Here is a 14,628-nt window from a genome sequence, read left to right on the forward strand (position 1 = left end):
TTGGTTTGGACAATAACCCATTTCTCTGTGGACATTCAATGGACTTATGATATGGACAAAAGCACGAAAACCTGCAGCGGCAGCGTGTTGCAACTGCCAGCAACTGGACATGTTAAGAGCTTGACCCCGTCAAAGGAGGAGAGGAGGTGTTTCGGTGGTGGCCAGGATGTTGGACCATGCGGCAGTGCTCAGGTCTCTCGGTGTTGCTGTGGATTATTACAGCGGCTGGTGTATTGCTAAGTATACTTGTGTTACGTTGCCTATGGAAATAACCTAGAAGTAATGGAGTAAGCCCCTCCCCCCTGTACTAGACAACCTGGACCCAACCTTCCCAGGCCCACTATAGTGGGAAGTCTGGAACGCTAATTGGAACAGGTGTGGCCCGCCCGTACGAGAGAAGGTGCAGGGCACTGCACTACGCACGGGGCAGTGGGACAAATGGAATATCAACACCTTCCACCTTGAGGCCTGGCCCTATCAGGAAATGTGTCACCATATGTCCTATGTCTTGCTAAGGGGGAGAATGGGAACAGGGACACAGGCCAGGCTCTGTGGCGTCAGGGCTGGGATGGGGACACTGAGGAAGGAAACTGGAATCATTGCTTGCTGGAAGTTCAATCCAATAAACATCTAATTGTTTGCACCTTTGGACTTTGGGTATTGCTGCTCTGTGTGTACGTGAGAAGGACCCGGTTATGGGAGGGTGAAGGGATAAACCCTCTAACACTAACTAACATCTAACACACATTTCAACCTCTTCTTTTCACACCGTTGCTCATTCTCAGGGGCTGCTTTGTCTCCAGACAGATCCATTCTCTTTCAGGACTGCCTTGCTCTTTCCGTCTGTTTCACTCACTGAGGTGTGGGAGTAAACACTCCTCTTCCCTCTAGTCTCAGTCAAACACTAGCATTAATTGTTTGCTACTGAGGGGTTTAGAAAGCATTTGTCAAGATGCCATTTCTGGGGCATTTTTCCCAAGATCCAATATTTTGTGTTCAATCATCTCCCAGCTTTCTTGGTGAAAATAAGGCCAAGGTTTCCTTGCAATATAGAGGCAGTTTTTCACCCCAGATGGGACTTGAACCCACAATCTCTGACTTAGAAAGCCATTGCCTTGTCCATTAGGCCACTGGGGCCCTGTAAAAAAGTGGAAATTCAATCTCCTAAATGCATATTTCTCATATTAACTTGGAAGCCAAATAACCTCTTTCTGCACCTTACAGAAATGTCTGCATCCCCTGGCAGCGAGGCTACTGGGGAGGTCGTTTATAGAGCTGAGCACCACCTTTCTGCCAGCCATCTTTAGAGAAGAAGGCTCTTTCCCCTGACAGCCACACAGCACTGTCTGGCGTCCTGAGAGCCTCCCTCGTGTTCTCCCGCAGCAGCCGCCTGCCGGTGTGGGTGGGAAAAGGGGACCAGGAAGCACTGCAGCCTCATTCCGGGACAGGAGGCCCTCGCCACACCCAGGCCTACCTCTTGCCTTCAGCCCAGGCAGCCAGAGGTGCCGGGGAGCTCCCTGGCAGGCCGCCGCCTCACCCAGGAAAAAAGGAAAAGGGGATGAATGAAGAAGTCAGGAAATAACAAGGAAATGAAGAGGTTTGTCGAATGGGTTTCTGCCCGATTTACCATCTTCTCAGCTACCGCTCAAAGTTAAAGACCTAAAGTCAACCTATCGGCATAAGTACAGATGGTTAGGTGGGAATTAAAAGGAGCTGCTGTCACAAGTGTTAGGTGCCTGCAAGCAGCATGCAGAGCGTTTAAAAACGCTGCAATTAGAGGCTCAGATGAAACGTTTGCCCTAAATCAGAAACGACAATGGGACGACCAGCAGAACGCCACTCTAGGTAAACAGCCGAGTACTGGAGGCTGTTAGAGGCAAAAAGTCATTCCTCAAAATTTGGAAATCAGATCCTAGTGAGGATAATAGGAAGGTGCACAAACTCTGGCCTGTTAATTGTCAAAGTGTAACAAGTCAGGCCAAGAAAGAATCTGAGAAGCAACATGCTAAAGACACAAAAGCTAACCCTAAATCCAGTCAATGTGACTCCTGGTCTGTCCCCGCAGAAAGGTGAACCCCCTCTGTGGCTGGAGTGAGCTCCTCTAAGCCGACCTCACTACAGACCTGCACCAGGTAGTGCTCATTGTAAAAATGTTTCCTCTGACGGTTGGGAAAACGGGACCAGCGGTGCTCAGGCCGGCTGACACAATTAACCCCCCCCCAACAACAAACATCATGCAGTCCAGAGGAAGGGAGCCTTTGATCTTCCCTCTCATGCCTTAACTGGGGACCATACACACTAATATAGCAGTAACCAGTGCCACAGAGCACAAAGCCCACCAGTAATGCCCTCGCTGGTCTAAGCTCCACCACCTTCTGTACTCGCACCGCGAAAGTGACTGTACTCCAGCCCCATCATTCTTCCCTGGCCAGGAGGCCCTTCCTCCCATCACCCTCTGCCCATTGATCTACCCTAAAGTCATGAATGTGCATTTCCTGAACACCCACCATGGCCAAGTCCAGCTGCTCCAAGGCACTGAACATCAAGCGCCTCCTCCTGGGCCCCCAAATCCCTTCCACCTTCCACAGGGCCACTTTTACAGATGCCCCTTCCCTGGTACTGCCTTCGCTCAGCTGCACAGAGGAGTTTTCACCCCCAGTCCCTGCCTGTCACTGCCCAGCAGCCCTCTGGCACCATTCCTGAGGGTCATCCTGCCTCACTCTCTTCCTGCCATGTTGGGAAAGACAGCTCCCATCTGTCCTTGTTAAAGGTCAGGTGGGCCAACTAGGGGCAGAAGCCAATTCTATGTTTTCCTACTGCAGAGCCCAAGATCAGAGACTCACCGTCAGTGCCACCCACAGGGGAGGCAAGCAGGGCAATTTGTCCCAGGCCCCACGGGGGCCCCATGAGACTACAGCATTGCAACATTTTTTTAATGGAAGGGGCCCCCAAAATTGCTTTGTTCCATACCCCCTAAATCCTCTAGGGCAGCCCTGCTCATCTTGGGTGCAGACACCACTGTGCTCCCAGAGAACAAGGCACCACCACACAAAGAGGGATGAAAGGACCTGCCAAAGCCTGAGATTGAACCAGGGACCTTTAGATCCTCAGTTTAACGCTCTCCTAACTGAGCTACTTTGATAACTGCATGTAAGCATTTTGGCCTGTTGCCTCTCTGTCTGGGATGTTTTTGCAGCAGTCGCACACAAAAAGGACGTCATTGTGAGCGGCCCATGAAGACAAGACTCGCTTTTGCCAGCCTTGCTCAGCTTGACTTGCTGCCTCACCCCGTTCCTGCCCTAGTGCCCGGGTTGACCTGGTGGTGGAAGGGGACTGGGGGCCAGTGGCGCGGGGAGGAAGTTGACCTGGACCCTGAGCTAGACTAGACCCTGGCGGTGAGAGTCTGGCCACCACTCGCCGCCCCACCCTGTTGTCCTGGCTTCCCCCACTGGGCGTCATTTCGGGAGGGAAGTGGGGCTTCTGCCTCCCCTCCCCGATTTTCACACCGCAGAGGAGTGCGAACAGGAAAACGAATGGCTGCTCCACACCCCCACCGGAGGAACCCGGCGCCCTTAGCTGTGGGGAGTAAGAAGTGGCTGTTGGCTGACAGGGCCTGTCCCCGAGGAGCTGGAACAGCAGCTGCCGCCTCCCCCGCGGCTCCAGGCTGTGGGAAATGCTCATTGCCTGGCTGCATGGGCGGCTGCTGCTCCGTGCTCTGGAGAGCGTCTGTATTGCTCTGTCAACCCCCCATCTGCACTGAGCCAGTCTGGTAAGGTCCCAAGTGCCCCCTCCGGCCTGGCAGCTGAGAGTCTGTGCAGACATCAGCCCCCCTGCCAGCCCCACAGGCAGCAGCAGCGCCAGCCCCCCAGCACCACAGGGGCACTCAGTGCACTTCCTGTGGGGAAATGGCTCCTTGGCGTCCAGCTGCTAGAGTGAGAGCCAGGAGAGAGCAGTGTCTGGCTCACCTTGGGGGAGAGAAGAGACCTGGTGAGTGCGGATCTCCCTCAGCCTCCCCCGCAAGGCTGGTCAGTTGTATTGTCACTGTGATAGTCGGTGCTTCCCTTCAGGGCCACCCGCAACAACTCCTCCCCTTCCTTCCAAGGCCCTGCCCCCACTCCACCCCTTCCCCCAAGCCCCCACCCCTGCCCCATCTCTTCCCACCCTGCACCTTCCTGCCCCATTCCTCTCCCTCCCCCCACCTCTTCCCGTCCCTGCTCCTCCCCCTCCCCCGCCCAGCCCCTCCTGCACCCCACTGAACAGCTGATCACTGGCAGGTGGGAGGTGCTGAAGGTGAAGAGGAGGAGCTTGTCGGCAAGGCCTGTAGTGGGGGGGGGGGGGAGCTGGCTGCCAGTGGGCGCTGAGCACCTATTTTTTCTCTGTTGGTTCTGCAGCCCCATAGCTCCCATGGAGTCACTGACTTGGCTCCTTTCACACTCTAGAGAGAGGAGCAGAACCAGGGCTGTGGCTGATCTATGGGGCACCAGGTGAGTGGCAGAGGCTTCAGGCGCTGAGAGTTTGCCTGACCCCTCAGGGACACAGTGTGAGGGGGTGTCCCAGGGATCTCTAGGAAAGGAGCAGAACAGGATTTACTTGGGTTGGGGAGAGAATTGAGAGTGTCTCAGGGGGTTGTACAGAGGTATTGCCCTGGTGAGAGACTGGCTAAAACACAGGCCTCGCTGTGAGCAGGATTTGAACCTGCGCAGAGGAACCCTATTGGATTTCAACTCCAACGCCTTAACCACTCGGCCATCACAGCTATGAGCACAAAAGTGCCCCAATGCCAAAGAAACTGGTAAATAATCCCAATGCCCAGGCGTGAAGTCATCTGAACTACAGAATTCCCACCGCAAACCTGGCTCCCAAAGCACAGGGGGGATTGGGGGGTTGTTCTCTTTGCTTAGCCATGTGCAGTCACACAGAGAGCGCGTTTAAAAGTCTTCCCTCCCACAGAGCGGGAATGGGAAATGATTCTGAACTGGAAGCTTGATGTGAATGAGGATGTCTGGACCACAGGGCCAGGGACTGATCTTTGCTATAGAAACCAGTGACACATGGAGCCAGGCTAAGGAAAATGTTTCCTGGAGTCAGTAACTGGAATAGCAGCAGTATTGTGCAGAGAAATGTCTCAGAAGAGCAGTCAGCGCATTGGTAGTTCGGTGGCAGAAGTCACAGCTACAGCAGGGGAGGTCTAGCTTTGGTTTCTGGCCAACAGAGGGATGAGTTTTATTATCTCCAAATTTCAGTAGAAAAATTCAGCCCTAAATTGGGTGTGGTGGGGGTTTCTCTGGTTTGTTTTGTTTGTCTCATTTGAAATGTCCTTGGTCATTTTTCTGGGAAAACTATTTGGACAAGGCCAAGGAAGAGTTAGAACAATTACAAATCTCCATGCGAGTGAGGGGGTCTCTCAGCACCAGGGGAGGGGTGGAGGTTTACATGGAGGGGAGTTGAGGAGATAAATGAGAGGCTTTTGCTCCAGCAGAGGGAGTGGCTTGGCAGGTTCATTTTTACTAAGTGAACCCCCCCCCCCACACACACACACGTTGCTCCCCGGCTGCTGCCCCAGCTCAAACCCCACTGTCACCCCCAGCATGTGACCTACAGCTTCCCGCTGACAAAGCCCTTATCTATCAGAGACAAAATCCCCTCGTCTGCCCCTTCTCCCGGCTGAGCCCTCCCCCCACAGAGCCCAGGACAACCCCAACCTAACCATGCCAGGGGGTCGGGCTTAATCCTCAAGGCCGAGTGCAAAACCTTCAGCCGGGCACGTTTCGCTCCCTTCCCACCTCAGCCCAAGCGGCAAGGGAGAAACGGAGGAGACACGCTGGCTGGAAGACGCCTCCCTCCCACTTCTCTATAGCCTGCTGTGACGTTATTAATAGGAACTGGGACCGTAGAGATCATTGTTGCCACCACTGTTATTTGTGTGCAGCAAATACTGTGCAAAGGTTGGCGTGTGAGGTGTCTAGGACAAGGTTATGATTGGCTGGTTATAATGACGCTGGCTGGATGTGGGCACCATTTCTGTATTTGAAGTTATGAATATGGGCTCTGTACTTGTATCTCAAATGTATTTGATTCCAAGTAGCCTCAGTGTCGTCAGCCCCCAACTCCTTCAGGAGTCCATAGCAAAGAGACCCCCCACGACTGTCCTGGACTCCCTGGAAGGTGCCTCCCACCCCCTGCCCAATGGAGCACCGAGGATTAAAGTGGCAGCATCTAGTGTCAGTGGGGTTCAGTGGCTCAGGCCAGACACCTGAGCTGGGGACCCCCCCCCCATAGCACTGCTCTAGGGCCTGGGCCTGGGGTGTTCACAGCCCCCTCCTCACCCCTCCCTGAGCCCAGCCTGGCTCCTCACCTGGAACAAAGCAGAAGCGTCCGTCGGCCTCGCTGCTGTCCGAGTCCCAGGCGCTGCTGCTGTCCCGTGGGGAGCGGGCCGAGCTGCTGGGGCTGGGAGAGGATCCTCCACCTCCTGCCCTGGGGAGGCTGGAAGGTCCCCACTGACCGGGCTGGGCGATGCCTCCTGCTGGAAATCGGGGCTGGGCTCCTGGGGCCGCTGCTGCTCACACAACAAGCCCCGGAGCCACCCTGCCCGGTTCTGCTCCTGGGCTGGGTCCTGCCTGCCCAGCCGCATCCTGGCCCAGCTCCATTTTGGCCTGGCCGGTGCCTCTCCCACCTCGGCGCCTGCACCGGGAGCAGGTTTCCTCTTCCAGAAGGCTGGGCACTTCCACCTCCTGGCCCGGCCGGGAGCTCCTTCCCCGCCAGCGGGGACAGAGGGGCCGCTCCGCTCCTGGGGAAGATGGCAGCTGCTTCCCTCAGGCTCTGGGGCCACCGGCAAAGCCCGGCCATCCTGGAACCGAGCGGGGAGCAGGTGTGAGTCCGGGGTCAAGGCAGCCTCTCACTAACCAGCCTGTTTGGTCCCTCCCCGTCCCGGCCCCAGCCAGAGCAGCTCCTCCTCCCCCCACAGGGGTGCAGGGAGTGCAGGCTACACACAGTGGCAGGAGTTCATTGCATGATCTGCTCCCCCTCAACGCTCTCCCTCGTCATCCCTGGGGCTGCAAGAACCGGGGAATTTCGTCCTTTTTGAGCACTGGGGTCAGTCACAAAGACCATCGGTCACTTTGGAGAAGCAGCTCCCTCCTGCCAGCCCAGGACACACTCACACTCACACTCCCACTCCCCGCCCAGGCTAGAGAAGGAACAGAACCCAGGAGTCCGGACTTTTCCGGGGAAACCATTCCCCACATCAAAGTCCATCAGCATAGCAAGGCCAGGGCCTCCTCGTTTCCCATTGATTTCCATGCTCAGCAGCTCCCCGGATCTGGCCCAGCTCAGAGACTCTCAGCCTGGGGAACAGTCTCCCACAAGGGAAGGGCTGGGAGCCCTATTGCTGGGACCTTGCCAAACACACTGGAGATGGCTCTGGAGAAGCCCCTCCCTGGTCTGAGAGTGAGGGGCTCCTGGGGGCTGTTTGCAAATCCAATCTCCTTTGGGAGAGATTCTCTCCCCCTGTTTCTGCCTCCCTCCAGACAGACAGGGGACGCCACCGAGGAACCCTAATGCCACTCACTTGCTCTGGTGACGGAGCGATGGATGGAGGATGTTCAGTGTCATCCCTCGCCCTTCTCCTCACTCTCCAAGCCCAAGGCAGGCTGGAGAGGGGGGGGTGACCTGAGGAGTTACCCTGCCCAGCCAGAAGGCAGGGTGATGATACTGGGCGATCGGCTGGTGGGAAAACAAGAGTCTGTCTTATTTGCAGGGACGGAGAAACTTGGCCAGCAGCAGGGGGTGCAGAACATCACCCTAGTGCGGGGGTGACAGCGCTCCGGGATCCTGACATCCCAGCACTTTACACACCTTCCTGGAGCCTCCCAACCCCCCTGGGCTGTCGGGACTGCGACCCCAACCCCACTGATGAGAAACAGGCCTGGGGAGGGGAAGCTGCTGGCTCAGGGTCACACCAAGTGTCAGAAGTAGGGATGGGACCCAGCAGTCCTCCTTTCCAGGCCCCTTCGCTAACCACTGCTGCACACTCCCTCCCACAGCTGGCAATTACAAGCAGGCCCTCATGGCCACTCCCCCTGCCTTTGAGAGGGAGTGTGCTCTGCTGGAGTGACCGGGCCAGGGGATTGGGAGTCAGGACTCCTGGGTTCCATTGCTGGGTCTCCTATTGGTTCCACTGCTGGTTGTTTTCCTTTTCCTGTGGGACGTTGGGCAAGTTGCTCCCCCCTCTAGGGCTCTGTCTCCAGCAGGCAAATGGGGATGTCATGGGATCTCACCCCCACTTTGAGCTTGTGGGTTCAAAGATGGGGACCCACATGTATTCTGCCACCATGTCAAAGGTCTCACCCCCACTTGGAACTGTTGGGCTCCAATGTGGGGACCTGACTTGGTTTCCCTCTAAACTAAAATCCTAGTTTAGATCTAGTAAGGTGCCACCACTCAATTAGGAAATGTGAATTGAGACACAGTCCTTCCCCAAAATCCTAGGGGATTCCAAGAGCCCCAAATCCATGGAGTTCTTACACCCAGGAGAAACAAACCATTCCCCCTGCTTCCTCCCCCCTCCCTTTTCCTAGGAGAGATACCGGGATCCAACTACAGAGGGATACCTCCCCCTCCCCTTTCCCTGAGAATCCACCCAAGGAAAGACCAACAAGTCCTTAATAGAAAAGAATTTATTAAAGAATAAAAAGAAAATACAGAATCTCTATGAGCCCAAGCTGAACACTCATAGGGGATAACCTTATCAATCTCTGGAGAGAATTCCCCCTCCCCCTTTCTCAGTAAAAGCAATATCAGCAAACAGGAATAAAGCATTTCCTTTAGCAAACACACAATTGCAAATATAGAAATCAAATCATAAGACTAATTCGCCTTTCTAATTAATACTCACTATTAATTAGTAGAAACTACTCCAGGAGAACTTGGAGACATGACTGTCCTCTTTTAGATTCAAAAGAGTTCTCTCAAAGAACACAGACAAAGGCTTCCCTCCACAGAGATTTGAAATTATCTCGTCTCTGATTGGTCCTTTGGTCAGGTGGTCACCAGGTACTGCATGTTAACCCTTTACAGGTAAAACAGACTTTAACCCTTAACTATCTGTTTATGACAGGGGATTTAATACTTTCCCGCTAGTGTAAAGTGCTGGGAGAATCCCCCAGCCAAAGCTGCTCTGACAGTGCTAAGCAGCATCTGACCATTCAAGGGCGGAGCGCACTGCCCAGGAGCGGGAGGGTTTGGCTCTGGGGTTTCACTTCAGCCCAGTCTAGAGAGAGGGGCCCAGCCATGGAGTTTGGCTCAAGAAGACCAATTCGCCAATTTGTTAAGGGTGTTTGGAATTCCAGTCCTGTGCTCTAAAGTGCTTGGTGTCATTTGCCAATTTTAGAAGCATGCTCACCACTCCATTTTCCAAATCAGTAATGAAAATATTGAATAGCACTGGACCCCAGACTGATCCCTGCAGGACCCACTAGGTGCACCCTCTCCGTTGGACAGCCAGACATGGAGAAGGGCTCTTGGAGTCTGGGCTTTCAACCAGCTCTGCACCCACATGGCACTGATTGCATCTAGACCGCATTTCCCTCGTTTGCTTGTGAGAATGTCCTACGGGACTGTGTCAAAAGCCTCAGTAACACCGAGATAGATCCCATATACTGTTTACCCACCTCCACTAGGCCCGGAACCCTGCCAAAGAAGGAAAGAGGATTGGTTTGGAATGATTTGTTCTTGACAAATCCATTCTCACTAGTCCTAAGAACCAAAGTATCCTGTAGGTGCTGCTGACAAAGTGATTGTTTAAGAATGTATTCCAGTATCTCCCCAGCTATGGAAGAGAGGCTAGCTAGTCTGTAAGTCCCAGGGGTCTCTTTGTTCCCATTTTAAAGATAGGACCTGTCTTGTTCATGGATGGGAGGATTTTTTTCCCCAGGGATCTCAGACGAGAACTGGGGCACAACACCTGTTTAGTTAAGGCCACAAAAATGGAGGCAGGAACCTCTGCTCTCCTGCTGGCAAAGAACCCCAGGTACCTAAAAGACAGGGAATCACATACCTGAATGGGCTTTAAAAAAGGCAGTGGTTAAAAACTTTGGCCCCGACCATATCTTGTTTCCGCAGACTAGACATTTTAGCAAACTTTAGAATTCCTTGGTGCTAAACTCTGTGAAACTCCCCTTTCTCCTTCACAGAGGGCTTTAACACCCCTTATCTCACTCAGGCTCAAAACTGCCCAGAGTTCGAGAATTGTCCCTGTTAACATTGGGCAGACGGGGAGGAGCCTGAGGTACAGAGAAGGGAAGTGACCTACCCAGGAAGGTGGTGGCAGAGCCAGAAAGAGAAGCCACCGGTCCTGACTCCTGTTCTAACAGACAAACACCCCACCACCACCCCGAGGCAGGGATAGAGCCCAGGAATAGAGATGGTGGGGAAATTTCATTGAAACCGTTTCTGTCAGAAAAGCCCATTCAGACTAAACCAGTTTGTTTCTCAAAATCATAACAAGTGGGATGAAAGTTCTTTGCAAAAATATGTTGTTGCAAAACAAAAGCATCTCTTGTTTGTCACAGTGTGTTAAATTGTCTCCTCGCACACAAAGAAGAGACACTTAGATCTCAAACATTAGATAAGATGCTTCAGTCTGAGCTAAGTAGTTGCTGCTCTTAACAATTTCAAAATAAAAGAATACAAATGAAATAGACTATTTCAGCTATTCTATTATGTGTTAATCTGCTCTGAGTAAACGTGATAGGACACCTCATATTATGCACTACTCCTAGTGATGGTCTCCAATGGATCCGCATCCTCCACCCACCATGAGGTAGGTAGGAGCGGATCATTATTATCCTTACTTGAAAGAGGGAGAAGCAAAGGCTGAGAAAGGAGAATTGACTTGTCTGAGGTCACACAGCCAGTCAGTGGCAGAGTTGGGAATAGGACCCAAAAGCCCTGTTTTTCAAACTAACCATCAGATCTTGAATTTCAGACACTGAATGAACTGAATAAAGTGCTCTCAGATGAGCTCCAGACCAACAACAGTGCACAGTAATTATTCAGCAAGTATTTGAGAACTACAATTTTAGAGAGAATCATGAACTGCTCAGAGACAATTAATGCAGAAAGCAGCAAAATTTGTCAAACATATAACTGGTTATGACTTATTTACTTGGTTTTAAAAGAGAAGAACAAGGACCTGAGTCTCCTCCCTGTCAATAACCCCCTGCTCAGCCAATCAGGGTAGAGACTGAGGATGGGAGACTGAGGGTTCTCACCAGAGAGCCCAAAGGATGGCCCAGGTCACCGGTGGGGATCACTGCCCGAGCACTATTTCAGCCCCACATTTTTGGGTGGACCACCCACAGTGGGAGCTGCCTGTAGATTGCCACGGACTCGCAGGGGCGAAAGAAAATGCAGGCCTGTTATTTACCAGGCTGCACGTGGCAACAGACTATATTGGTAAGGGATGCAAGGAGAGTATGGGTCACGATGCAAACTGCAGACACACACACACACTAAAATTAATCAATTTAAAGTTTTATTGGGGATAATTACAAGGGGTAAGGGAGGAGCGTATGATTAGCTAATAGAGTTAATGAAACTTAAAACACACAATGACTAAAATATCTACTAACAATATTTATAAACAAAGATGCAGCATTTAATAATAACTGATACTTACAAATACAAACCAACGCATAACGACCGGCAAACGTAGAAGCTCTGTTTGAAACACGTGAGCTGAGAGAGAGGCTTCGAGGTGATCAGGCTCGGTTACGGGTGTACACAGGATTCGTTTTTCTTTCTCCTCTCCCTGCCTGCACATGGCAGGTAGGCCTAAAGTACCAAGTATGACATCATAGAAGTGTCATAGGGGATGGGGCCCAAAACCTGTTTGTGTCTGTTTCTGATTGCCACAAGCAAAGTTTACACCAAGTAGGGGAGCAGGTGCCTTAAAGTCTGGCTTCACCCCCAAAAGGTGAGGAAATGCATATTGTCTTAGAATGCGTTCAACACTGAATGACAAAAGAAGAGGCCAGGGCAATACCAGTATGGGCAAGTTTTACAGAATGCAGACAGGAACTCATCTCAACACTGCCGAGCACTCCCCCTCAAAACACACACACACCGCTCCTGCTGTTGGGAGGGGAACAGGAGAAAGGACAAAAGAAGCAAGAGACAAAGAGAAAGGAGGGAGGGAGGGACGAAGGAAAAGGTGAAACAAAAAGGACAAACCCTAATGTCCCCAGTGATTCTAAGGGACAAAATCTCAGGTGCGGAATAAAATTCTGCCTCCTTAAGCTCGTGTTTTCCTTGCCTAGAATTCAACTGTCACCAGATGGATCAGACTGAACAGGTTTCAAACCTCGAGGAGACTCTTACCTTCTAAACAGGGACATCTGTTTTCTAGTAAAATCACTAAAAGGAAGGAGAAAACTCAAAAGAGTTTCCTCCTGGCGCTCCCGTACGTGAACCCCAATACTCTCTTAGTCCTCAAAGCAACACCTCGAGAAGGAGACTTGCTGAAGCAAAGCCACGGGAGTCTCTGAGGTTTCCCTGGCCCCTCGCCCCTGTCCTGCCTGGCTGATGTCAGCATCTCTCTGTGAGGTCACCACCTCCCCACCACCTTTGACCAATAGCCTGAGGTCCTGCAAAAGGCCTTTGTGATGTCACTGCCACACCCCTCCCTTGCTGTGCTAATGTCCTGCCCCTGGCCAGGCACTTTGGAGCTTTGTGCTACTTCCTGTGGATCACCCCACTCAAGGAGTGTTCATTCTAGGAAGCAAGCCGGCTAGACAGTAAAACATCAGACGCTGCTCCCAATGCGCCACTCAGTTTTTCAGAAATTAGTCAACTTGATGGCCAGAAGAGATCATTAGAGCATCTAATCTGACCCCCTGCATATCACAGGCCTCCTGTATGACACGATAGCTTCTTTTGGGGCAAACACATTCCAGAATTCTCCGGTTCTCCATATGAACCCAACAACCAGCGCACACAGGTCCAGAAGTGGGCAATCTCTCCTATGGTCACTAGATGGCGATGCAGCCTGGCACTTTCCCATTCATGCGATGATCCGACCTTTTGGTTAACCAATCTGGCCCTGGTTCCAATTCGATGGGATAAAGGGGGTTCCGCTCTCCTTGTGAGCGATCGTTTGATGCAGGGGATCTTCTGCTGGTGTTATTCCTTGTGGAAAGGTACAAATTGCAAAACTGATGGGAGGGGCCTTCTGAGGTGGTAGGGAGGGGTCACGCTGTTACCTGCAATGTACACAAGCCCCGCAGCAGGGACGCACCTCGGAATGTGCATAGAAACAGGTTAAAAGTGCATCACAACAGTGAAGCCGTTGTCAAGATGCTATTCTGTGCAGAGGACTGTAAGACAGCCCCTGTTCCTGATCTGAGGCCTGAATTGATTTCAATGGGAATTAGGAACTGAAATCCCTTTAAAAAATCTGGCCCTAAGTGATTTGCTCAAGGTCGCAAAGGCAGAACTTAAACTCAGACCTCTCAAGTCTTAGTCAAGTGCGATAACCTCTGGACCATCCTTCCTTTCCGTGCTATTGGGCTTGCAATTTCATATGCAAGTTCCTTTAATATTCTTGGATGAAGATTATCTGGGCCCCCTGATTTAGTCCCATTAAGCTGCTTGAGTTTGACTTCTACATTGGATGTGGTAATTTCTACTTAGAATCATAGAAGATTAGGGTTGGAAGAGTCCTCATTAGGTTTCTAGTCCAACCCCCTGCTCAGGTAGGACCAACCCCAAATAAATCATCCAGCCAGGGCTTTGTCAAGCTGGGCCTTAAAAACCTCTAAGGATGGAGATTCCACCACCTCCCTAGGTAACCCATTCCAGTGCTTCACCATCCTCCTAGTGAAATAGTTTTTCCTAATAGCAACCTAAACCTCCCCCACTGCAACTTGAGACCATTGCTCCTTGTTCTGTCATCTGCTACCACTGAGAACACTCTAGATCCATCCTCTTTGGAACCCCCTTTCAGGTAGTTGAAAGCAGCTATCAAATCCCCCCTCATTCTTCTCTTCTGCAGACTAAACAATCCCAGTTCCCTCAGCCTCTCCTCATAAGTCATGTGCTCCAGCCCCCTAATCATTTTTCTTGCCCTCCGCTGGACTCTTTCCAATTTGTTCACGTCCCTCGATCTGCTGGCAATGCCCCTGCTTATACAGCCCAAAATGCCATTAGCCTTGGCAACAAGGTTCACACTGTTGACTCAGATCCAGCTTCTTGTCCACTGTAACCCCTAGGTGCTTTTCTGCAGAACTGCTGTCTAGCCATTCGGTCCCTAGTCTCTATCAATGCATGGCATTATTCTGTCCTAAGTGCAGGACTCTGCACTTGTCCTTGTTGAAGCTCATCAGATTTCTTTTGGCCCAATCCTCCAATTTGTCTAGGTCACTCTGTATCCTACCCCTACCCTCCAGTGTATATACCACTCCTCCTAGTTTAGTGTCATCTTCAAACTTGCTGAGGGTGCAATCCACGCCATCCTCCAGATCATTAATGAAGAGATTGAACAAAACCGGCCCCAGGACAGACCCCTGGGGCACTCCGCTTGATACCAGCTGCCAACTAGACATGGAGCCATTGATCACCACGTGTTGAGCC

At 51.9% G+C, this 14,628-nt stretch overlaps 2 non-coding genes across 2 annotated transcripts; both read right to left on the bottom strand.

Annotated features, from left to right (window-relative positions):
• Positions 1-1,064: 1,064 nt before the first annotated feature.
• Positions 1,065-1,137, bottom strand: TRNAR-UCU. Its single transcript has one exon. It is a non-coding gene; the product is annotated as a tRNA-Arg (tRNA).
• A 3,537-nt stretch (positions 1,138-4,674) lies between these two features.
• TRNAS-UGA lies at positions 4,675-4,756 on the bottom strand. The gene has a single exon. It is a non-coding gene; the product is annotated as a tRNA-Ser (tRNA).
• Between the last annotated feature and the right edge of the window lie 9,872 nt (positions 4,757-14,628).

This window comes from Mauremys mutica, chromosome 6 (assembly GCF_020497125.1).
Source record: "Mauremys mutica isolate MM-2020 ecotype Southern chromosome 6, ASM2049712v1, whole genome shotgun sequence".
Taxonomy (NCBI): Eukaryota; Metazoa; Chordata; order Testudines; family Geoemydidae; genus Mauremys; species Mauremys mutica.